The sequence below is a fragment of the Onychostruthus taczanowskii genome, unplaced genomic scaffold, assembly GCF_017590055.1.
Source record: "Onychostruthus taczanowskii isolate IOZ18803 unplaced genomic scaffold, ASM1759005v1 scaffold37, whole genome shotgun sequence".
Classification (NCBI taxonomy): domain Eukaryota; kingdom Metazoa; phylum Chordata; class Aves; order Passeriformes; family Passeridae; genus Onychostruthus; species Onychostruthus taczanowskii.
In genome coordinates this window covers 8,674,326-8,700,358 of record NW_024501126.1, presented here as the reverse complement: position 1 = coordinate 8,700,358, position 26,033 = coordinate 8,674,326, and the positions used below count along the sequence as shown (strand labels likewise).

General features: G+C 39.8%; 1 long non-coding RNA gene across 2 annotated transcripts; it reads right to left on the bottom strand.

The window, feature by feature from the left end:
• Positions 1-2,039: 2,039 nt before the first annotated feature.
• LOC121339762 lies at positions 2,040-16,781 on the bottom strand. 2 transcript variants are annotated; one of them, XR_005953214.1, is made up of 4 exons: positions 16,661-16,781; positions 14,862-14,972; positions 12,495-12,865; positions 10,761-12,062 (listed from the first exon to the last, which is right to left on the bottom strand). It is a non-coding gene; the product is annotated as an uncharacterized LOC121339762 (long non-coding RNA). The 2 variants fall into 2 exon arrangements; XR_005953213.1 differs by lacking the exons at positions 10,761-12,062; positions 12,495-12,865; positions 14,862-14,972 and adding exons at positions 2,040-3,408; positions 4,653-4,741.
• Positions 16,782-26,033: the final 9,252 nt, after the last annotated feature.

Genomic DNA, 26,033 nt, shown 5'->3' with positions numbered 1-26,033 from the left:
CCTCAGCCAATCAGGCATCGATTCACCCATCTTGCTAAAAACAGTGATAACTTCCCTGCCACGCTGCTCAGTTTGTTATTTCAGGTTTTTAGAAAGTGGATAACACGGAGAGCTAAATACACTCCACCAGGAATCTCCCTTGAAGGTGATCCTTCAGCAGCTGCTTTTGTTTTTCAGCTCCCAGGAAACCCATAAGAAATCTTTTTCTGTGCCAGAGGTTGCCAAACACTCTCAGAAGACCAACTCTTTCTCTTCTCCCCTGTCCACCTTAATCTTTCCAATCCTGCCCTGGAAGCAACTCCAGCACACAAGGAGATGAGTTTATCCCAGGCACAATTTGGGTTAATTGGTCTGAAACTCTGCTCCCTTTTCAGCGAAAGTCCTCTCAAACTTACTAATGCATGAAAACCTAATCTATTTCAGGGTCACCCATTGGCCCTCCTTGTCTTTCCCACAGCCCCTGAGATATAAACAGAACACTAACCATTTTTTAGGCTTCTCTGCCCTCTGCTATTTGGGTAAAGTGGGGAAGTGCAGTGCAGGGGGTTAATTTTCACTTTAGGCCTCGACCAACAGGTTTATACATACATTTTACAACTTGCAGGTTTCCCCAGTGAGAATAAACTGATATAAATAACATTTTCTGCAGTCATCTACAACAGTGTTCAGCCCAAGAACCTGAGAAAAGATGGAAAATGCCTCTAGAGAACAGAGAGTGATTATATGAAGAGATATGGGTCTTTGACCACAGCTACAAGAGACTATAGGAGAGAAAGTGGGAAGGGGACATACATAAAGCACATGATTTCAGGCAACAGGATGTTGGGCAGTAGAAACAGTGAGAACAGAACTTGTACATTTTCTTTTGCTGGAGAAAGTAAGGAGCCCCAGTCACACAAAGTGAAAGCCTATTCACAATGCACTAGCAAGGAGGACTGAAGAAACTTGGATAATTGGATGGGAGGAGTCAAAGCTAGACTGAAGTTTGCAAGAGCTGAGTCCTTAGCACTTTTTTCCCCAGGAAAGTGATGCATTCACGTTGCACGTGGTTCTTGCACAGCTGCCTCAGCATGGCACTTGAAACAGCCCTGTACCTGGAGAGTCACAGCACCAGCCCCAGCCCAGCCCAACACACAGAGCCTGAACTCCACTGCTTCTGCCCACACCCTTCCACCATTCCCTGCCCCAGTGCCTGCCCCTCCCAGTTGTAACACAGTGTTCTCAACCCCCTTTCCTAAGGCTAATAAAGGAGGCAGAGCTGAATGGATCCATGGCTTCTCGTTTGCATGAAAGAGTACTGCAAGCACAAAAACATCAGGGAAGAGGCAGGGGTGGGAGACAGGTGAGACCATGTCTGTAGTCTCAGCTCCAATTTCTAAGTCCCTGGTGTCCCAGGGAGGTAGGAGGTGTCAACCAAAGCAATGGGATGGGCAGATAGGCAGACACAGAAACTGTCACTATTTGTGCATTAAAAAAAGGGAAAGGATGAGAGGAGAGAGGATGCTAAAGCAGAGAGGATGCTAAACTTCATAATTTCTCTGGCACTTTATGAACCCCAGGGCTGGCAAAGATGAGCTAGTTTTCTGGGATCCATGTTGTTCCTAAAAACGTTATCCTCTTCTTGTGACTTCCACTTTAGAGTCCAGTGTTATTCCTCTCCCTGCAGCCTTTCCCAGGACTGGAAGGAGAGGAAACAATGACGAGAGTGTAGGAAACAAATGCAGCCATGTTCTCAAATCCATGCAGCTCAGAAAGGGGACAGGTAAGTGTTGCTCACTGCCTCTGCCTCTCACAGAAATCAAAGGAAGGAGAAGGAGGGAAGCTTCAAAGAGGAAGGCTCTAGGGCCACAGCAGAAGGTAAATGTTGACTTAATCCACTGCCCCATCAGATTCAAACTGCTTGAGAGAGACACATAGGTTTGTTCCCCCCACCTTTTATGGGTTTTGTTTGTTTGTTTGTTTTAGTTCATAATATTTCTTTTGGAAGATTTGAAACCAAAATAAAGCACTATAAAAAACAGGAACTACTATAAAATTACTTTTTTCATGTTATTTTATTTGTCCTGCTCCTGTTTCTGTGGCAAACAGCAATCACATGCATAGGCATGAGCTAGAGCAGCATGCAAGAGCTCAGGGAGCCAAGCATCCCTCTAGAAAACCAGTATTGGGCACAGAGAAAAATTGCTTAAATGTGGAATAATCTGGTTCCCTATCTGAGGTGATCAGTCACAGACATTTTGGAGATGCACTGAGTTTTAAGGAAGGCAATATATTGACCTGAAAAATGAGGGTTGCTGGCTTTACTAATAACTAATTCCTTGCAAACTTGGTTTACTTGCAAAATGTGTCTTATGTCACCAGATTCCTACAACTCGTAGTTGTAAAACAGCACAAAATCTACTTTCAGGATTTGAAATTTGCTACACCAGACTCAGATTCAGTCATTTATTTATAAATTCTGAAATGTTTGTGGCTTAGTCTCATTTTAACAGCCACTTAATTAGGCATGCTCAGTCTTCTGTAGAGCTTAGAGCAGTGATCCAGGCTCCTAAGACTCATTTTGAGAAGACTGGAATAGTCTTGTGCTTGCAAAGATAAGAAGATGGCAGTCCAACCAAGTGACTCAAGTATTGTGTAAACAGTTGACTGTTTGGACTCATTTTCAAGAGTTTCTGTCCCTTATCCTTAGCAATATTCAAATTAAGGCAAAACACTGCTGTTGCATTTGTCTCAGACTAAATAGATTTCAATCATTGCTCTACTGGGAATGAAACTAAACATTAAACAAGTTAATCTTCATCTAAATGGGTTGTAAAGCAGCTTTTCTCCATAAAAAATGTAAGCTACTTAAGAAATAAAGTGTTCAGGTTAATACCATGTCTGCATGTCTACATATGTCTCCCACCAAAATCGATACAATTTTTCATGGCTTTATAAGATTTGTCAATGACGCATTACATATCTAATAAGAGGAAAATACCATAACATGTCATCATTTCTCTAATATAAATTCTTATGCATCACAACAGGAAATTCTATTCACAATATAAGGGTACAAGCTAGATGCACAGTTTCCAGTGAAGTGTTCTCTCTGAATCACAACCATCTTCTCTGGCCTTAAAAATTGATTAAGAGATCAAGTGTGCTTAACAGCATATAACAAAGAGTGGCTTTCATGACAGGGAGTGACAACCAGACAGATGTGACATAGAAATAATTTTTTTTTTTTTTTGCTTTTGAGGAATTAAGCAAAACAGCTTGGCTCAGCTAGACTATATCAGCTCAGCAGAATGGAAAAAGATGTGTCCAGGAGATACTCAACAAATGGGATGCTTTTGTGTTTGTGATATCCACTCCTCCTGTATTAAGTCACCATAGTAACTCGACTTCTTTTGCTCCAGGGACAGCCTACAAGAAAACAGACGGAAACCTTGGCTTAGAGATCGTGCTGCCATCTGGGAGCATGCTGTGGGGCAGCAGTCTGCTACTTTAATTATATCTATTAAAAAAAAAAAAAAAAGATGCTGCTGATCATTAAACAGATCAAATCCCTCCAGTTTATCCATCATGTAAGGCTACTTACATGGCTAAGACTGGCCCAGACCTAGACTGTAAGTTAATGCTGCCCTAATTTTCTGCTGACTTAAGGCTGCCTTACCTCCCACTATCCTGAGAGTGCCAATATTTCTTACTGTCCTCAGTCTCTCAGCAGCACAGCTCCCAACTGTAAACAGGCTGTAAGAGCACAGCTGGCTCAGCAGAACTGGGATCCAGGCATTGCTATCTGCTGTGCAAAAGCCAAAAAAAGCTTTGGGAAACATAACAGAAATGACCAGAGTGTAGAGTCTGAGTGCTCTCAGACTATATCACTAGTCTGTTGCACTATTGAAATCCTGAGATCCAGGGAGGAAATGCTTCTAAGAAAAACTAAGGGAGGGGGGGGGTGTGAGGGGTGGAGAAGGGGAAATAATCTCATGTTTGCAGGCTCACATGCCTTGGGGCTTTTTTTCCCAGGCTGAAAGAAAACCTTCTGTTTTGATTTCTGCATGTCAGGTACTGAAGTAAGAACAGAGCACTCCACTGCAGCACAGAGTTCCTTTCATGCACATACTAGCAGCACCCTTGTGTGCAACTTTCTTTTTATGGAACCTGTGCCAGGGTTGTCATTCAAATAGTCTGAGGAAAAACATGATTAGATAAGGTGTGGTTGTATCCTTTTACAGGCAACCAATGTCCATGAACACTAACTCAGTACACACCTAAAGATTTCTTTCTTTCCTGACGCAGTAGTGCAGCTGATTCATCCCACACAGAGTTTGTTTTGCCTTACTCTAACCCCCTAACCTACTTCAAACGTTGGGCTATTTTTTCTGTACAGGTTTTACAGACACATAAACCCTCAAGAAATCAATCCTGCCCATTCTTAATTAAAAAACAACCAACAAACAACTCAAAACAAACCAAAATTATTTAAGGCCGCCTGTAATTGCTCTAAAAGCAGAACCTTTCGAGTGCCTCTATTGCCTCGGGCAATGTTTCCATCTCATCCCAGGAAGTAGTTTAAGACACAACAGCACCATCTACCGAGATGAGCCTCTGTAAACCCTAGCATGCCCTGCCAAGTGTGTTTGATAAATGGTATAATGAATTACCTTGTTAGTTACAAGTAGGAAGCTTATTTCATCTTGCAATGAAAACCGTTTAACTTCACCTATGATTGTTGCTTTTTGGCCTGTTTATCCTGGAGAAGAGAAGAGTGAGAGCTCATCAATACACACAAATATCTCAAAGACAGGCGTCAAGAAGACGGTGCCACATTCTTTATAGCAGTGCTCAGAAACAGGATGAGGAGCAATGGTCATAAACCAAAGCACAAGAAGTTTCGCCTCCACATGAAGAAAAACTTCTTTGCATTGAGGATGACAGAGCATTGGAACAGGATGCTGGGGTAGGTCATGAATTTTCTCTCGTTGAAGACATTCCAACCCCAACGGGACACATTCCTGTGTAGCCTGCTCTAGGTGACCCTGCCTTGGCAAGAGGGTTGGATGAGATGATCTCCAGAGGTCCCTTCCAGTCCTAATGGTTCTGTGGTCCTCAAAGCTGAGGAAAACTGTGCTCCCATGTCAGCACCAAGGGTTAAAACCAAAATTGGTTATTCATCACATAGATGATATTTTGTGGGTGAGATGCTTAATTTGTACTGCTGAATATATTAAAAATAAAAAAAAAAGGAGGAAGTCAAAATAGCTGTTTCAACCTGGTAATATAAAAATATCTCCTACTGAAATACACAATCATTTAAGCAAGTTTTCCACACAAGCAAACAATTAAGATATCTCCTTTTTATTTTTTTTTTTTTCTGGGAAGGTGGTCAAACCCAGAGAACTGGTTTGAATCAGCTATTTTATTGACTACATTCAGATGATTCATAGTGAAGTGTCTCAGAAGTAGCAATCAGGTGGCATTCAGCCTTAGAAACTATATTAGCTTAATATTCCAAAGCATTTTTCATCACCCTTTTATGATTTACAATACAATTGCTTTTCAACCTGTATCAAATAATCATCCACAACTGTGGCAAGATGATCTTCCAGTATTCTTTTTTTTTTTTAATCTCACATATATTATTTCTAGGCACCCAGCTTAATATGACTTGACATTGCCTTTGAGCCAGTGCCTAAAAATGCATTCTGCCTGGCTGGCTTCCTGGCTGATTTGCTTAAATCTGCTTTTAAGAAACACTGAAGACATTGAGATTCTGTCTCACTTAAACAAATAAATACAGTCTGCTTTGTAGAAAGCAGATACTGTGTACTTCCTCTTCCTCTTTTTGTTCCTGTTTAATAGGGTCTGGAGACTGATTAAAGCAGTAAAAAAACCAAAACACAAAAAAAGAGCAAAAGTCCGAGAAAAAATATTGTATGAGGTTTTCAAGGAGAAAAGGCTACATTTACATCTACAGCAGGTTTTACAGTAATTCACCATCTTTGCCCATTGCTCTTCTGTGGTTTGACACACCTTAGGCTATGGTATTAAACTGATAGATACTGATATATGATGTTCAGAGACATCCTCTTCAACCAAACACCTAAAAATTCATGAAGAAGTGAACCTGGGCCAAGAATGCAATCCCACCTGCTTTAGCATTTTCAGATATATTGCTTGCATTTGTCTGGACCTTGGGCACAGTCAACTGCAAATATGATTCTGCATTTCAAAATTCAATCTCACCTTACTCAATCTCACTTTCCCACCTCCTACTTGGGTTTTTTTTTAAGCTTTGGATCTGATTTTTTTAGCTTTTAAGGACTGATCAAGGTTACTTACGTAGCACAACATCGTGCTACTTCAGTACTGTGACTACTTATGTAAGTAGTAAGACCATTTAAGTACTATGACACTTTAACTTCTCTGTAGCTTCATATATAGCAGGGACAGCCAACAGTGTCCTGGGCTCTGTCAACAGGGTCACAGCCAGCACAGGGAGGAATTCTATCTGTTCAGCACCTGTGAGATTTAATTTTCAATCATCTGTGTCTAATTCTGGACCCCTGATGCAGGATGGACATCAAAAAACTGCAGTGAGTTCTGTGTTTGGGGGCTGGAATATTGTCCTCTGAGGAGGGCTGAGGGATGGGGGCTTTTTCAGGTCTGGAGAACCAAAGGCACTGGAGACACCTCATGGCAGTTTTCTGATATATCCAAGGAAATCCTTGAGAAGATGGAGACAAGTACATCTTAAGGCATCATTTCAGCGATGCACAGTGGGAGGATGGAAAGCAATGAGTGTAAACTAAAACATGAGAGCTGCGACCTGTTTATGGCAACAGTGAAGGAGTGGTAGAGACTACCTACAGAGGCTGTGAAAACACCAACCTCACCACTTCAGAGCAGTCAGTTTCTGTCCCTGCATGCACCTTCCCTCTTTCCTTACCTCCAGTAGTCCACAGATTGTCAGTGTGCCTCTTCACCCCTCATTTTAATTTTAAATATGAACAGCAACACCTTTTAGCTATCCATATGCTCTCCTGTAACAAGTTTGAGCTTCATGAACCCTCCAAGTTTAAGCTCTAACAATCTAATAACAATGGGAAAACAAATTCACTCCGTACTTCATTCAACACTATTGCCCATATTAACACAAATGACAGCAACACCACTTAACCATTTCACAGAGCTGGAATTTTCCTGAATGTTCTCTTGATGGTGGGGATTAAAATATTATGAAATACTTTTATTAATAAGATCAAGGGTTGGGGTTACAATATGAGGAAGCCCTCTTAAACATTGTATTGTCATCAATGTAAAATGACAGCATTACATTTTGCTGATGTTTGAGAAAAAACCTCCGAAATCTGAGGTGCAGCTGAGAAAAAAAATCCTATCAGGCATCCAAATAGGTTTTGGAGGATTGCCTTGGGGAATAGGGAACACCAATTTGTCATCCATTTGTGCAGAGCCTAACACAATAAACTCCTCATCCATGACAAGGGCTCACAAGCACTGCAGCAACATAAATCCAAGGGTAAGCATAGTAGACTTATACTGGTGTGTATTACAAATAATGGAATGTGTCCCTTGGCAATAAAACCTGGTTCTGATAACCATCAGTCCCTGTATGTATAAAATTTTTTTCTATTTTTTTATAATTATGCATACAAAACTGGATCCAAGTTGAATACCTGCTTTAAAAATATCCCTCAAGCCACATTTTCTAAGTTCTTCAGTTTAACATGGTAAAAGAACACAAAAAAATAATCTTTGCGACTGTGTGGTTATCCAAGTCACTCGTGTATACAACTTTCTTCTCCTAGCAGAATCTTGTCTGTGCTAGGGGCTCATTAATACACTAAAAGGCAACCATCAGGAAGGCATACATGAACATCATATGCAGGAGTGAGCTTAAGACCCTTCCAAATTTTGGCTCAAAGATTAATAAGAGCAGAAATTTTGAGACATTTCTGTATGCTGGTTAATGTTAAGGTATGTTTTCCATTCCTGAAGGATCCTGCCAAATCTAAGAGAGGGGAGAAGGGGGGAAGATATAAAGTGTTCATTGTTCCTGCTCAGTTTCCTTCTTGGGTTTTTTCATTTTATCATTTAAAAAGAGTATTGTTTTACTTCAAAACTATTATACAATAGGGAAGAGAACTTGGACCCTTAATTCAGCAAGTGAACTTTATCCAAGTTTTGTGCATATGAACAGTTCCCGTAACTTTTGTGTAACTTATTAGAGGTGTAAATTGAGACGTGATAAGACATTTTGTTAACTCAGATGTGTTTACATAATGCTCTTTGATTTTTCTTTGATCACTTCTGCAAAACATTCGCCCCACTCACTTGAGGATATTGAAAGAGAGGTGCCAGCATTACTCAGAGACTTATTCTGTTTGGATCATAGTTATTACTACTACTATTTCTTCTTCTCCTTCCTTCCTGTGTGCTTGGCATCCTGCATGGAAACAGTCGGGGGGGTGGAACCCATAAAAACAGCAGTATGTTTGTGGTGGGTGAGCAGTGGAAGTAATGGAACAGCAACAGAAAGAAGCAATCTGATCTGAGAACAAGCATTTTTTCTGCCTTTTTTAAAATTTAATTTTTAAAAAATATGCTTTTTTTTTTTTTTTTAAAGGATGAGACCCAATCCATTTTACATATGTGAGGCTCAAGGCTGGGAGCTGAAAGATAATTGGACGAAGGTCTGACATTGGAGATAGGGATATGGAAAAGACAATACCTGAGTCTGAACAATGGGACAAATAGGGCCAAAATTAACTGGCAGGAGGAAAGAGGCAAGAAGGTGTAAGCACAGGCAAAAGCATCAGTGTTTTAATGGAGTGAAGGAAATGGCAAAAAAGCATTCAATCTTCCCTACAGAAAGGGTTCAGCAGAGCCACAAGTCAGGTTATGTAGCCACATAATACTGCTGTCAGAGCTGCAGCATCAGGGCCCTGTTCCCACAACACCAGAAAGAAGGCACCTGAACGAAGGTTAGCAGATTCCTTGAGATATAAAACTGGTATTGCAAAGATATTGTCTTGTTTGTAATCACACACTATTACATTTGAATAAACATAACTATCAGCAAAAATTAGTGATTGTGAGACAAGCAAAAAATTGCATCTCTCTCACAGCCAAGGTCACAAAACAAAAGATGGGGAAAAGCAATCTACAAAGGGATTTGCTTGGGGAAAATAAAGAATGTACCTTTCACTAGTAGGGAAAAAAAAAAGCCAAAACAATTGGAGGGAGTAATTTCTCATTTAATCTTCTTTGACTTTCACCATGAAATAGATTTACCTCTACTTTACCCAGATACTGATATTTTTTGACTCTAGCAGCTGGATTGGACATGAACTGACTATAAATGTTCTTTGCCTTGAGCAAAAAGCAATGAAGGACATGAATTCTAGCCCATGAATGGGATGCAGTTTCTCTCAGGCCTCAAATCAGGGGCATGAATCATGTGGAGTGAAATCAACCTCTACTACGAGATTACACCTACCTTACTGCCTGAGTGAGCCTGTCAAGGTATGTGAGACATGACACAAAAACACCAACCCAGTGCCAAGGACTTCACAAATCCACTACACCCCAAGCAAAGGAGGTTGGAAATACACTGATTTGGAAATATTTATTGTCTTCAGTATTGTACACAAATTCATGTTTTTGAAACTAAGCGGTTTCTATCAGTTCATTGAGTCTGTGTGTGCGTGGGGAGCAGGTGTGGCTGTTAGAGTTCAAAATGCAGGGCAGAAGTCTTGTGATGTTTACACAGACTTCTTGTCATGAATCCTGCACTGAAGGACAGAGAGAGCTGGCTGGACCTGCAAGAACTACACTAAGTAGGTCTCAAGCTAGGAAGGGTTTGCTTGCTCAGAAATGTCTGTGCTGTGCCAGCATTCAGGGGACTGGGACCCCAACCACTTGATGCAGAAGTGGTTGATGATGAAGAATATATACAAGTATTCCCAAAACCAGGAAAAGAAACTGAACATTTTTTGGTAAAAAATATTCTCTACCTGTTACATTTCATGCCAAAAAATACAGTGCATACATTCTCTTCAGCTCCTCAAAAACACAGGCTGAATGCAGCTGATCAGGCCACCAGCCAACTTTGTCTGTGAGCCTTGCAGCAGGAGAAAAATGGCACAGTGCCCAGGAGCCAACCAGGGCTTGCTTCCCCTGACTGCAGCTCCATGCCACAGCCAGCTGGGGAAAGGGAGCTGCTCCCACATCACAGGCATGCTGGGCAGCTGCAGCTCAGCTCACATGCTCAGAAGATGGGATGCTGAGGAAAACACTGTTGTCGCAATGACTTCAGTGCAAAATGCCCAATTAAACCATAGAAGTACAGCCCTCTGAAACCAATTATTTTCTTCACAGAGCTTTGGCAGTAATCAGCTATCTTTTCTTTAATCCCTCTAGTTAAAGGTGATGTGGGAGTGAAAATACATGCTAAAAAAACCCCCCAAATTCATGTTTTTGTCTCTTTTCCCCTTGCAGAACACAAATTATATTGATGATTTTCTCACAACTGTTCCTGGTCTAGAGTTTGCCCAAAGTGTTTTCTAAAATTAATGCTATTATTAAAAAAACCCCCAAAAAACAGTTTGAAACATTTCCATGTTTATTAGGCTTCTTCCATATATTGTTTGACAGTATGAAAGATAGAATTCAGATGTGTAGGTACCCTTACTAAGGAAAAACAAAACAACATTTGAGCTTACCTACTCTGCCAGAAACATATCTGGGGACCAAAATTAGCATTCACATTCTCTATTTTTAAACAAAAAGCCCTTTGTCCTCCACTGGTTATTTGTTACCATTGTTTTCAGTTTTCAGCTAACATCTCAGGAAAGGCAAAGAATCAAACGGCATCATATAAATGTAAACAGCCATCATTTAAAACAACAGTGAGAAATGGTGTGGTTGGCCTGATCAGCCATCATGGAACCAAAATCAGGGACATTCCTATGCATTTCTGCACAGGAATGTAGGCCACAGGGTGAGACTGGGAATTCCTGTCCATAGCTGTTCAGGCAGCATAGCTCACTACTGAGTGGTCATATTTAGGCTGAATATTCCATTTTTTAGATAAAATTGCCATAGAAGAAAGAAACTACTCCTGCAGAGTTCACATCTAAGGAGATCCTAGCCTTATACAGACCTGAAAAAAAAAGTTAATTATTTCTTCTAGTTCACCAAATAAAGACAGAAACACATGGTGGGGAGAATAAATTTCTCGCAGGCCGCAGGGCCATCCCTGCCGGGCCTCTCCTGCCCCGTCCCTGCTCCCGCTGTCCCCTCGGGGCTCGCAGGGCTGTTTCTCGCTCGCTTCCCCTGGCTCAGCCCTGGCTGCCGGGCAGCGTTTTGCCCTCCCTTGCCCGGGCTTTCCCCGGGGCCGAGGGGCTCAGCCGTGCCCTGCAGCAAATGCTGTCTGTCTTTTAAAATTAGTGCTGCTCCATCACTGCTGTTAAAAGTTTCAATAAAGGTGTAACCAGGCAAAGCTGCGTATCCTGAATCCAGGATGAAATGCCAAACTGGAAACTTCGTCTTTACCATCCATGCATCTCCACTGCAGGGCTTTAAATCTGAGAGCTCTGTGCTTGATTGTTCCTGTGGATACACTGATGCCCTTCCCATCTGAACACAACCTAGGGCATTTGGAGTGGGGGAAGGAGGGAGAGAGGAAACGGGCACCAGGAGAACACAGACTGGTCTTAAGGGGGAAAGTGTCCAGATACTTGCTAGAAAGCAATGTATTAACCCTGCAAAGCTATTTATGCGTAAAGTCAGTCACAATTAAGCAACAAATGCCTCAACTGGAAAAAATGAGCAACAGGAAAGATTATCATATTTGTCTTTTAGTTGTGATGTTAATTTAACTTGACTCCCAGGTTCAAAATATACTATTATTTTCAGCTGGTAGCTCATATTTCATGAACAGTTTTCCCTCCAAAGGATACCAGTAGGGCTTTAAACTTCTCATTAAAATTGTGAAAGATGTCAGAAGCTTGGCAGTAGCAGTACAGCCTTCTCTTGGCATGCAGGATAACCTGGAAAAAGAAGATCTTTTTCATTGTTTGACCAACCTTATCTCAACAGTTTAACTGATTTTCTTCCTTTCTCTGAATGATTTTACAAAACTGTTTGTACAAGCAAACATCCTATATGTGAAGCAATTCACCTGTCAAAGAAGAAAAGGTGAAGAGACTAAGTAATCACTGTTGGTGAGATTAAAGAAAAGCCTTTAAAGACAGATGGAGGCAATTTGGAAAAATACTTATAGAGCCAAGTAGTGAAAATGATCAAGAATTGCCCTAACTCCTTTACCTAGAGGCTGAGTGCATGCAGCAGCAAATACCAATTGATGGCAATATAGGACTTGTATGGGACACAGAGAGAAAATATTTCAGAAGTGGATGACACTTCTCAAAATGGGTTAAATCTTCCTAGTGATTAGAAGCGAAATTAAAAATCCTTCCAACCTTTTAGGGTCTAAGATTTCTCTCAGGAAACATCTTCATCAGCAGACAAAACCGAAGAGGCCTGAGAAACATTGGCAGGAGATGGCTCTGAATTGCCTGTGTGAAGTGTTGGCTTCACGGGCCACAAAGGCAGTCAAAAGCCTTTGACAAGACACAGGTTGATGGTAGGCAAGCAAAGAAACAGAATTGAACTGATTCAGGGTGTGAGGAAGTGCACAGATGCCATGCAGCCTCATACTGTGAATGAATGAAAACCTTAGGGTACATCACAGTGTCTGCTTAGAGAATAAATGAGGCCAGGATGAACATAGATGTGCTTCTGCAGGAGCTCTCATGGCCAGTGGCATCCAAGCAAACCAGGCTGGCAACTCCTAGGGGGAAATAAAAAACCTGTAATCATTTTTGGGACTAAAACTGCTGAACAGTGCAAAATACTTTTCCATAGTAGGAAATCCCTCATATTTATTGCAAGTACTAGCAGAACAAAACAAGGGCTCAGAACAAGCACAAATGATATTTTCCTCAGGTTCTCCTTCAGAGGTAGTATCTAAATACTAACTTTTTATATTACAAATGTACCAAAAATGCAGTAACACAGCAGGATATCAGATAGCTTTCTGCAGTCAATTTATGAGATATAGTTTGTATCTTCTGTTACACCAAAATGCTTATGCCAAAAAAATCTACATTAATCCAGAGGAAGTACAGAAAGAAAAATAACAGCTTTTTCAGGCTTTCTACCATATTGCTATATATATCTTGCACCAGCTATTTACATTATGTCATGCTACATATTCTGGCCATACAATTCAACTAGCAAATCACAATCCGAGAAAGCTATCTGCTTTGAGACAATCTGAATAGTTATAGCAATCAGCCTCCATAGACATAAACACCAAAAGCAATGTAAATAAATGGGAAATGTAAAGCATGTGAAAAGTTGCAGATAAAGCAATAGACTTACTTATTAGAGCAAAGACATTCTCGAGTATTCTCAAGCTGTAACACTAACAAAAGTGTGTCTTGGAGACTGTTCTCATAATTTCATTCCATATCTTCTTCCTCCCTTCCCCAAAACAACAGGGACAATGGGAAGAATGACATCATACATTTTGCATGCTGCAGTCCCATAGGCAGCTAAAATATTACACGGTAGTTTTTCTTAACTATTGCTAAAGCCACAACAACACATTCCAAAATAGTCCAAACCACTTTTCCTACTGGAACATATTTTCCTTGCTCTGAGCTCATTTAAAAGGACTTTTGTGTTCACTTAGCACTGTGTGCAACCAAGCCAACATGAAAAGCCCAAACAGTAAGTTTTCATCTACCAGCATGGGGACATGAGAGCAAATGGACATTTAACACTAATACCAGATAATAGGGCTGTTACATAAAATTCAATAAGCTCAGTGGGGAGTTTTTCATGCACAGTTCCTTCAAACCTCTAATTAGCAGAAGAAACACACAGAATGTGCATGCCCCCTATGTTCTTCCTTTTATTAAGGAAGCAGTAAGGTTGATTTCTTTTTTAATATACTGAGGTCAGCATCATTTAAGACAAGTATGAAAATAATTTCTTGAAAACCTTTTGAACCCTTGTGCTGATTCTTGTGTCCAATTTTGATGTTTGTGGAGAATTGCAGAATACAGAATAGAGAAAACTATAATGATCTTGCCACTCTCTGAGTACCTCTGAAAAAATTTTCATGGGACAGGTATGTGTTAATACACATTTACTTTGTGGTTTTGTGCACAGAAGAAATTCATAATTGATCTAAATATAGCAGGTTTAGTTCAATCAAAACTGATCTTAGGAAAAAAAAAACCCTCAACCAAATATTGATCAAAAGCATTAAATCTGTAATTGAAGTTAAGCATTTACTCTGTCCTCAGCCCATAGCCAATTTTTTTCTTCAGTGTATCTCATTGTCAGTCTAGGTTTTCACTTTTTAATATCAAATTATGTATAGCAGAGCAGTGGCAGAAAGCTATATTCAAGGCAGATAATAGTTTTTTGATAGAAACTTTCCTGAATCCTCCCTTTTTCATTCAGTTACTGACCACATTCCCAGAAGATACGGGATAATATTAATTTCTCATCACTCTGTATAAGGTTTGTAAGAAGTTTTGAAAGAGATCTGTCAAAGTATATTAAAACTGCAGCATTTCCAAAAAAATCCCAACTGTTTAACAGGAAGCTATGCATTAACAACCTATTTATTGAATTGTAAACTCTTAAAATGTCATTTTTCCTGGACCGTTAAAATAAAAACTCAGAAGGAAAAGGTAAGGATGGGATTAAGCAAAACTCTAAATCTAGTGCAGACTCAAATCTGTGATGTGCAGTTTTTTAACTTGACTTACTCTGTTGTGAACTTTTCATGCAGTTCAGGTCTGTGGACACCCAGAACCAGAAATTACTCCTTCACAGAATTCCATGACAGGGTTATATATGGGAATCTCAGATTCTCAGCACTAAAATGGAGGAGAAAAAAATGCTCCTGACATGTGAGAAACAGAGACACATCAATTCCAGCCAGCTGCTGTGTAGAATAAAACAAGCATTTTGTAATTACAGGGTTTGTGACTATAGGCTACAGGTGCTTAGCTGTTGTGGTACAAGACCAAACAGACGTTAGAGACAACGGCAGAAAAGTAGAAAATATCACAGATAAGAAACATTCCAGCACAATGGGGGAAGATGAAAGGAGAGCAGTTTAATAGGAGAAAAACCTATAGGCATAATATCAGGGCACTGGAGGCACTGGGGTAAAGCCCTAAGAAAGGTCCTGAGGGAGCAGAGAGTAATGCTAAGGCAAGAGCAAGATAAACATCTTCTCTTAGTGCTTTGCTCTAATTGCTCTCAACCTTTCACACCTTTGCCTCAGTGCGTCCCGCACCCAATCCCCATATTTTTCACTGCCAATTTTGTTTATCACTGAGCATTGCCACCTAAGGTAAGGTTCTACACACTTCCATTTACCAATTCCATGAGGCTTTTGCCGGACTCTTGGAGATGCGTCTGCCCAAATCTCCCTTTTCCAGCCAGCCCCTGCAAGCCCCAGTAAGTATTAACCTCATGGACAATTCCATGTTCTAATCCACTTTGTTGGCAGCATGCTGCTGCCTTTAAAATATTCCACACCAACCTGGAACATCTGTCTTGCAAGGCATCTACACTACTGCTGTTGATGGCAGACCTTCATTAATTTTGGGCACACCACATCCTGGTACTCTTAAAGATAAACCCATTTGATACCAAGAGCTCCACTTAAAACTGAATTCAGGAACCAGGAAATTCCAGCAGAAACCTATTTCTGAGCATGAGCAGCAGAGCAGACAAAGATGTCATTCATTTTGTTTGTATTCATGGGATGAGATTAGACAAGCTATTTTTGCCATGACTTTAAAAAAAAAAAAAGCACTGGTTGCTCAAGCAATGCACCAGCGATGGAAGCACACTTTGAATCCTTCCATTTTATCATACAAATCAAAGCAGACCAGGTACTTACTGTCAAGAATTCCAAATTTAATTAAGCAATAAAATTCATGCTTCCTTACTCACAACAGGCCCAGAAAAGAATTACTGGGTTTTTTTTTTTTCATACAACCATATTTTCTTAAGCCAAGAAAAGCACCGGAGCAGTCATCTGATCAAGGGTTGTAAGGATAACCTGGCTGGAAAACTGGTGGTCTTGTCAAAATATGCACAGTTGCTTAACTGGAGATATTCATATCAATCACTGATTTATTTGGGTAATTCCTTCACTTGTTAACAAAGAAACAGATCCTATAGATTGCAATCCATAAAAATTCACTTTTAATTTCTCTTTTAAGAGAATATATGAAATACAATCTGCATTAGAGAAAGACAGTCGATGAAAAGCAAGAAAAACCACTTAAGAAAATACATATTTATTAAGAGAACATGCACTATTTTATCTAAGATTATAATATTTTACAATTTATTTTACTCACTAAAAATAACTCCCTCAAAAGTTCAAACCAATGTTAAGAAATGTCTATTAATTTAAATTGAAACTACAAGATAAAACTAAAATTTCTACATGAGTTATTAGCAGTGTAAATAAAACAAACACTTTTTGATCTAAAAATGTTTCTTTCTCAAAAATAGAAAGGACTCAGGTGTTCCCAAGACTTACCATGTCACGAATTTTGTGTTCCAGCCCCAAGAGAAAAACAGAGATCAGTAATGCAAAGAGTAAGAGAAGCTTTCTTCCAGTACAAACATACAGCTCTAAAATCAGACATGCTCTTGGTTAGTGTTAGCAGTTTGAATGTTACACTAAAATGAGATTAAAAAAAAAAAAAAGAGCATGCTAAATTTAGGCTTGGAATGCTTCCTGAGCAGAAGAGAAACCATAGGAATAGCAGCTCAGATCTCTTACAGCCAAAGCAGAGCCCTGTTTCTAACGCAGATTGCTAATGAATGTTGACAGCCAGCATACAGGCATGACGAGGTAAAGCAGTGGGAATGTTTTGAATACTGCTTGTCTCCTAAGGGCACACGTGTGTCCTTTAGTTAATGAAGCATTCAATTCACTATTATCAGAGCATCTGTCCTAGAATTAGTTGGCAATTAATGGAAATTCAAATTCAAATTCAAACCCTACCAGAAGTTGCACAATTGGCTCATGTTTTATTTTCACAACAAAATAAATCTGCAGTTGACTGTTGATACAAGTTTAACACAGTAATTTTAGAGACAAATGTAAACAACATTAATATTGCTTAAAAATACATATTCTATTTTCGATATTTTTGCAGTAAATAGACATAGGCAAAAATGGTTGAAAAGTTGGTCTTGATTTGCTTTTCCCTGTTTTTCTACACACACACACACATATATATATGTATATATGATACTGCATTGCATTATGTCCTCTGACTATTTTCCACAGGCTTCTCACCAGACCAGCCATGGGTGAACAGAATTCCTTTACAAAACATTTATTCAACATTTTGCCTTTTTCTTGCTGCTCTATGTACTGCCTTGGGCATATTTCCTGCAGGGTAAGATTATTTACATTTTTTTTTTCAATAACAGGATAAAATACTATTACTTGAAAAGAGAAATAGAACTAAAAGTAATACTATTACTAGAACATAAGTGGCTCATGAAAACTAATTTGTATCCATACCCTACAGTGGAATTCTTCCCACCTTCCAGAGGTGATGACAAGGTACAACCATACCAACACTGTAAGCACCAGTTAACTCTCAGGGCTGGTGTTCTCATCATTGTACTTCATACAGTGTAGTAATTCAAAGCCTAGTGAACTGTGTTGTGAATATATGAAATATTATCATTCAGATTTTGCAAGTCTCTGCTCTTGACTCAGACTCCATGTTCATAGCACTCTTAAAGGTCTTATATCTTAGCCAAGTTGGGGTTTTTTTACCCTCCCTAGATAAGCAGCAGAATACTCAACATGAAGGTAGCCTCCTATTAAATATCAAATAATTTCTGCACAGTAAGAAGATTTCTTTAAGAAAAGAGAGGATATAATTGTTTAGTCTTCATCAAAGAAGTTTTAGCGCATTTCCCCACCTCCAGGTCTGCTTGAGACAGATATCCAAAATGGAAAATTGCAGTTCAAACTGTTAAAGCTTAGCAAAAATGCCACATAAAACTTATAGAAAAAAACTTACAGTAATGAGAAATACTGAGCATTATGGATTATGTTATCACCTAGGCTAATGACATGTCTATAACATTACCTTTCAAACACTGAAAGTTACACATGTAAATGATTTAAAACCTTGCCAATGAGTTACTAGTCTGTTTCATGGTTTTGATGAGCAGTGTACACAGCTGCCAGAAGGCTGGAAAGTAACCTGAAAAAAAGGAGTTTGCTGCCAAATTGTTTCAGCAGTACTGATGAGATCCAGTTTTGGGGATGGGTTGGGGATTCTTACCATCTCCATCTTAGGCCTTTTGAGTGCAACACCACAATCTTTTCAGAAAATTGCAGATTTGTGGCATCTTTTTCCCTTACCATACAACAGAATTTCTGGCTAAATGAATGCAGTAACTGCAAACTCCAAATGTACCAGCTTACACAAGAGCCCATTCTGATGGGAATGATACACACTCATATGAAACAGAAAACTACGTAATTCAAACCACATTTTCAACTGTTAAGCATTTCTTCACCAAAATATTCATTATTCTCCATATGTGTGTTTGTATGTGCATATAAAAAACCCCAGTTGCTGGCCCAGCTCCTGCAGCTGAGCTCTCCACATGAGTATACGAATGTGTGGGTGGGCACTGCAGACCAGGAGAAAACTTTGCAGTGAAAGGTAAAAGAACCAATTCCAGGACAATTTCCAATTACTGTAGGTATTGCCTGGTGTTAACCTGTAACCAAGAGCTGATGCTACACATCTACATGAACGGATGTTTTAAGCATTTTATAGCAGGAGTAAATTAACAATTAATAAAATCATCTTTATGAGATGTTCATAAAGTATCAGGTGCTTTCCAGACAAAGAGAAATTGTCCAGTTTTAGTGAGTTTCCAGCTGAGAGACCTTTGCTTTAATCTTTCATGGTATGATTGGGAATATACAGAGAATATCTCCAAAAGAATAATACATATTTCTGTGAAAGAGAAAAGCACATTTTCTGGATATGAGACAACGTATATGCTGGAATAGTGTGCCAGTATAGTCAGTTCTAAGATTTAAAATAGAGGGAGGGACTCATCATGCCTCTGAAGCAACTGATTCCCAGAGCAGAAAAACAGTCATGCCTCACATGCCTTGGAAAGAAATTCACAGGAAAAGAGCATGTGACAAGGGAAGTCAAGGGATTGCTCAGCATGCTTCACATTTTTAATTGATTGCTTTACATGCAAAATCTCTTGTAACCCCAAATCATGTGCTTGTGTATGCCATATGTTCATACATCTAAACCATCTCTGTGCCAAAGACCTGCAACAACAGGTTAAGTCCCTTCCCTTGCAATATAGTCTCAAAAGTAGGCATCTCCTACAAAAATGAGGAGGGGAATAAGGCACCCACCATCAGATGGACAACCTGAGCTCAGTGCACTCAAAATAGGCAACTTCAACACTTGTTTTCACAAAAAAGAGGTTCAGACCACCAGGTCATAGATCAAACTTCATATAGCCTCTTATGACTGTGCCACCATACCTTAGAAAATCCAAGACACTCAGAATCAGGGTGCCTGCAAGAGAGACGGAGCCTGAATATGGAAGCACAATGTTGGATTTAGGTTGAGGATACGGTCAGGAGAAGGCATGATTCAGGCATCCCTGTAAAGAGTGAACACCACCACTGCCTAATGAGTACCCAGAGGAGTCTGCACCCTATCCACACCCAATCTTCTTTCAGGATGTAAGTGCTTTTAAGTTGACACAAAAATCTGGGATAAGAGTTTTAGTGCAAGCGTCCCATTGTGTTGTTAGGAATTCAACACCATCTATCTGCCAAGGAGTGAAGGATCATCACGATGGCTTTCTGCCAAGGTTGGGTAGTCACAGAATCACAAAAGAGCTTTAACAGGAATGAAATAATCACAGTAAAAAAGAAGACAGAAACTTATCAATCTGATCTTTAAACTGTTGGGGTAATATCCTTTTAAACACAGATGCAACTGGATATGCAGCTTTCAATCTGTTTTCTTTTCTTTCTTTTTTAGCTGGATTTAGTGAGACTTGCTGCAGCCTTGAAAGACTCTTCTTACCCTGTGAAGAAGAAGTCTGTGAAGCCAAGTTATGCAGCTACTGAAATAATCAGGGTGCAGTTCATCAAGCAAGTTCAGACTGTTTTTAAAAGCATACTAGTATTTCAGGGACAGAGCACAAAACAGTGAAATGGAACTTCATAATGAAGAAAAGCAACTTGTAACTTTAACTCTAGACTGACTACTAGTATCCATAATGTACTCTATACCCATAATGTACTAATATCCAATGATGTATTCTAAAAGCATTAAAAAATATTGCAATGCACTAAATCATACATTTGAAAAGTGGCAGGCCACTCCATATAAGATGCCATATGACACATTACGTCAAAGGAAATAAAGTCCATTATTTCACATTTTTGCTAGAGAAAAGAAAGTTTTGGGTATAGCAGAAGGCAACAGAACCCCTTCTCAGGCAGGCAGAAATATGAAACCCTAACATTAGAGTTCACTGCCAGTGAGCTATCTTTCCAGTTATCTTCAGCAGAATGGCGGTGGATATAGATATGTCACCAGTACCGGACTTGAGTGAACCCATCTTAGCCTGTTGGCATGCATTGAGTAGCCATCACCAAACTTTTAAAAGTATTAATGACGCCTTCTGCGAACAGTCAGTAAATCAGTACTAGGGCCTTCCTCATGAGCACCCTGATCCCCACTAACTGCCAAGTAGGGAGCTTTTCATTGTGTGTCACACTGAGGTTATCTACTGCAAAAACATGGAATTATGGACCTGAATCCTTTATAATGGTTCAGCTGAGCTTTTTTATGGACTAGGGAACGAACGAAGTCCATATGCATAAACTAAAAAATCCCTTCCATTCTTTTTTACAATCAGGTTGAATTTTACAGCCTTATTTAGATTTATGAATAGTCATTTCTATATTTATATCTATTGTAAAAACTGAGCAGCTTATTGTTTTTGCAAACCTAACCTCTAATTTAAGCCAGGAAAATAAAACTTAAAACTTTCTAAAAAAGGAACGTTGTTCCACACTCACAGAAAAGAGAGAAAAATAAAAATTTCTAAAATGAATTGGGCTTTCCTGGTCAAGGGGAAGTAGTGTCATGAAAAGAGAAAGCATGGTTCATAATCACATTTGCCACCTGACCTTCTCTGAGGTTTCTAAGCCCTCAGGTCCTCTTTTCTACTTAGCTCACTCTAAGGGTTGTAACCACAGCACAGAAGTAATTATGCTCACTTCCTCCCCCCCATGTCCTTATGGGAAAGATAATTTATCACTAGTAACTATGACAAATTAAAGAACTTACCCCCCTGGCCAACAGTCCATTTGTGGTTACTTGCAAGACTTGTAAAAAGGGGAAAGTGGCTACTTTTGGTATGCAAGTGCTACACTTAACAGGAGGCTTGGTTGAAAGACAACAAACAGCTTAGTACACATAATTTGTTTAGTACAGCACACACCCCATGTCCAAAAAAAATCTCTTTCTTTCCCACTTGCTAGTACAGTGAGACCATCAATAAACACTTCCTATATTTAATTGACAAAAACTCCACCTGCTATGCTGCCTAGTATTCCAAAAGTTTAAAAACAATAGGAGTCTTAAAGGTATGTCAGTCCTACAATTAAAATAGGATCCTGTTATGCTGGAAACAGCGCTAATAGCTTGTCCTATAAATCATAAAATTACTGCACTGAAGCCTACTTAGAATCCTTTGACAGTCATGAGAAAACCCAACAGTCTGGTTCAGACAGCAATTATTTGCAGTAGTGTAGGGATAGAAAAGCTCCCTGAAAAGGAATCACATTGATTTTCTCATTAAAACCTAGCTACTAAACCATAAAATAGTCTATGCAAACTGAAACAACAATGTTAAATCTCTGAATTTTAGGGAGGGAATTTATAAACTTTTCTAAACCCTTGAAATTCCAAACTTAACTTGAAAGGCTTCCAAGACCTCTGTCGTTCAGGGTGTCTCTCTCTGCTAAAACCATACATCATCTATTCTAAACACTGCTGTTGCATTGCAATGAAGCTACTGCACACTAGTGGTCTGAAGGGACATCACCACATTTCAGTCATTCTGCTTTTCTCAGAAGAGATGGCACTCACCTCCAGTATGGTCATACCACTTCCAAGATCCAGAAATAACAACAGCTGGACTCTTCTGACATTATCTAGAAGTCTGATGGTCAGGATTCTATCAGGACAAACCAGAAGAGGCTGGAATTCAAAACTGAATGTTAAATGTTCAGGCAGGGCATAAGACTAAGCAAAAAAGCAAATATTTAGGAAACAAAAGCAAACAGAAAAAAAAAACCCAGTCAAAGCAGTGGGTACATGCAAAAGAAAAGGGAAGAAAAGGGGAAAGCAAGGAAGAAATTAAAATACTGGAATATTTGAACTACTGGTAACAGTTTTAGTGGGGGACAGGAAATAGGCATTATCCCTTTCTCCTAAAATTCAGATTCTGCTTACAGCCCCCCGTGTGTGCGCTGGAAAAAAAAATGGTTAGGAAAATGCAAAGAAGGTTCCAGTGCATGTGACACTCCCAAGGACTTTTAAAAAACCAAACCTAACCAAATTGAAACTGCAGGTCATCAGTCTAGACCTTTCCAAGAGTCAGAAGTCACTCAAGCTTTTTGTTTAAAAATGGTACTGGTTTTCTTAACTGCAACAGAGGAGCATTTACAACATGAAGTAACAGCAGAGGCCTCTTAACTACACTATGCAGTCAACTCACCAGGGTGTTTCCTTCTCCCAATACAGTTCATGTCAGAACCCTGCAATATCCCCAGCTGCAAACTGTAATAGTGATGAATGAGTTATGCAGCTGATACAGAAAATCAGAGTGCAATTTGCCCTATATCATCATTCCTCAGATATTTAGCATAGCTTTCACCTCCTTCCCTTCCAATCCATAGAAAGGCAGATGAATAAGTTTTTTCCATCCTTTGATGGAAGAAAAGGACTGTTAGTTGTTTGCCTTTATTTAATAGTTGTTTCAAGAGCTTTTCAACAAAGAGAAAAAAAAATTACAAAAAACAAAAGGAAACAATCTCCCCAAAAGGCAAACCACTGCAATATTTCCAAGTCAGAAGGCACAATATGATCAGGCCACTTAAATTAAGGTATGGATTTCACTCTCACCTATGGATTCTTTGACATATGGATCAGTTTTCTAGTAATGAGGTGACTGGTATTAGTATTTACATATCAAAAATTTGGACACTAATTTTTCAACACTAGTAGGTTTTCTTGTGGTTTTGCTATGTTAGAAAGATCACTTCATTGCTTCTTTTGGCATTACTAAACATGGCTTTGGAATGAGGAATGCAAAATGGACATTTTTTAATCAGAAACATACTTCAATAACTACATTAGTATTTGGCATTTTAAAGTAGTCTGCTTAGTGACAAAGCAATACCCATCAGCTGTCCATCTGCCTTGGAGCTCAGTGGAGCTCAGTGAGTGATGTCCCATGTTGCAGAAAGCAACATGCAGCAGGAGCAGAAAAGCCAGAGGCTTCACATCTTTAGTAAACCAAGACGCCTGGGGATTGAGATTTATTCTTCTCCTTAAAGGATGAATGTACATATAAATCCCAGTGTTTCCATAAAACATTTATAGTTTGAGTACAACAGAGCAAACATAGGGCAATTGCAGGGATTTGATTGTGTTTGCCTTCTGTAGAAATGTGAAATCACAATAGTTTTTCTTTTACAAGAGCTTTTGCAACATGCACATGTGCCCTGCTGAATTAGCAGTGGTACTGCCTGGAAAACATATGTAATTAAATTGATGTAGGAAAAGAAGAAAGACAGTCCATTCTCTATTGCTCCTAAAAAAATAAATACTTATGTATCAAAAAAATTGATGCAGCTCTTATTAAACCATAGGGCCAGGATAAAAGGGAGTATCATCCCATCTTGTACTGCCAGAGCAGGCCAGGGGGCACCGTGAAAACATCACAGAAGAAGTCCTTGAGGAGCTAGTGGAATTAATTGATGGCAGCTGAGGGGGAGGTTCTGGAGGGGACTGCTGGAGGCTCTCCACTGCAAAGCCAGCTCCTGGAGAGGCCATTTCAAGGCCCATCTGGTGGATGGAAATCCTACTTCAGCCTTACAGAACAGATGTAAGCCCCTCCAGAGATGAGAACCACCAACCCCTGGATGTGCCGGGGGCTGTGGTGCCTTTTCAGCTGGGTAGCAATGGCAAGACTAAGGGAATGCCTTCTTGAATGTCCCTTCTTGAAGGCTCCTTCCTGAGGAGCACTGCAGAGGTTGTTGTCCTCATCTGCCATGGAGCCACAGGCAGCAGCCAAAAAATGGGATCCAGAAATGTTTTCCAGGGGTCTCAGCACTTTGTAGCACCCACTATGCTTGGAAAGGATTCTTGCCCCCAAGACTGATCAGGACTATGGCATTTGGCCTATCTTGGAAGGCTCTGAGATGGCTTCAGGTTGAGAGAGAATAGGGCTTGGGCATCTCCTGGGAGGCAGGACCAGAAGGCTGTGGTATGAGGAAGGTTCTTGCTCACATGCTAAGGGAAAAGCTGATCACCAGTCCTGGGGTCAGGAGGGAATTTTCCCCTAAGGCAGACTGGCACTGGACTCCAGAGCTTTTCTGCTTTCCTCTGCAGCATGGAGCATGACCACTTGTCAGGGCTCCTCTGATCCATTTTGGCTACACTGCTGCCTGATGCTCATGTACCACAAAGTCACCTCTTGTGCCCTGCAGCTAAGGGAAGGCTTTTTTACCCACGTGGTGGACCAGGAAATGTCTCAGGGTGGTTGTGCCCTCCTCTGCTGCCTGGAGCATGGCCCCTTGCCAGGGCTCTTTTCGACCGTTCCATAAACGGATCCAGGATCCCTAGTATAGATATGTAATAGGGTCACATTATCTAGGAATTAGTCATAAAACAATTTATCAGCATCCCTGTTTATCTGTTTTCTCCCAAATATACAGCCCACTTAATTTTCTTAAGCTTAAAAGAACAAAACATTCAGCATTTGTCAACAAAGCTAAGTGTCCCTATTGAAATGCAATACAAGTTAGTTTTTGTTTCTGATAAAATTATACAAAATGATTTGTATAAAAAGAAGAAAGGTACTCAAATCTCTAAAGGAAAACCAAACATTTCAGATGACTGCAGTGAAAATTCAAACTAACTTTCCAAGAACACTGTTTTATTTTACTGCACAGGTGCAACAAAACCTAGACCATCTGTGTTGAGAAAGGAATGAACAACAGGATTGAAAGTTGTGCTGCCTGATTTTTAATCAAGCTGAATCAAACAAAAAATAACTGTGTGTGTGAGGATGAGTGTTGTATCACAAAACCTAACAGTCATACATGTGAGTTCTAGTCCTTGAAGACATTTTGTCCATCAGTCCACCACCTCCAAGTCCTTTAAGTGCTGCAAAATTTCCTGAGCTCTCTGATGCCTAGAGGATCATATATGGCAGTCTTTGAGTCTTGCATTTCAAAAGAATAAATACGACCCTTTACTATCCAAGCAAAATTTTCATTGCTTGTTTAGTTACTGTCTGGGTTTTGACTGATGCCAGGAACAAGTTTTTAGCTTAAAAGTGGTGGTCAGCCCAGCCAAAAAATCCTGATGCTGAACAGCAATGTCTGCTCAGAGCCTCAGTTCTCAGGGGAAATTGCTTGCACAGAAAAAGAAGTCTGGTACACAGTCAAGGAGAGCCTTTCTGTGAGCTAACTGTAGGGACCTGGGATATATTTGAAGGGTTTCTGGTTTTGGGGAGTTTTAGCAGAAATGAATGAATTAGCTCTTGATTGCTCTTTCAGGAGAGTATATTTTCATCTGTTG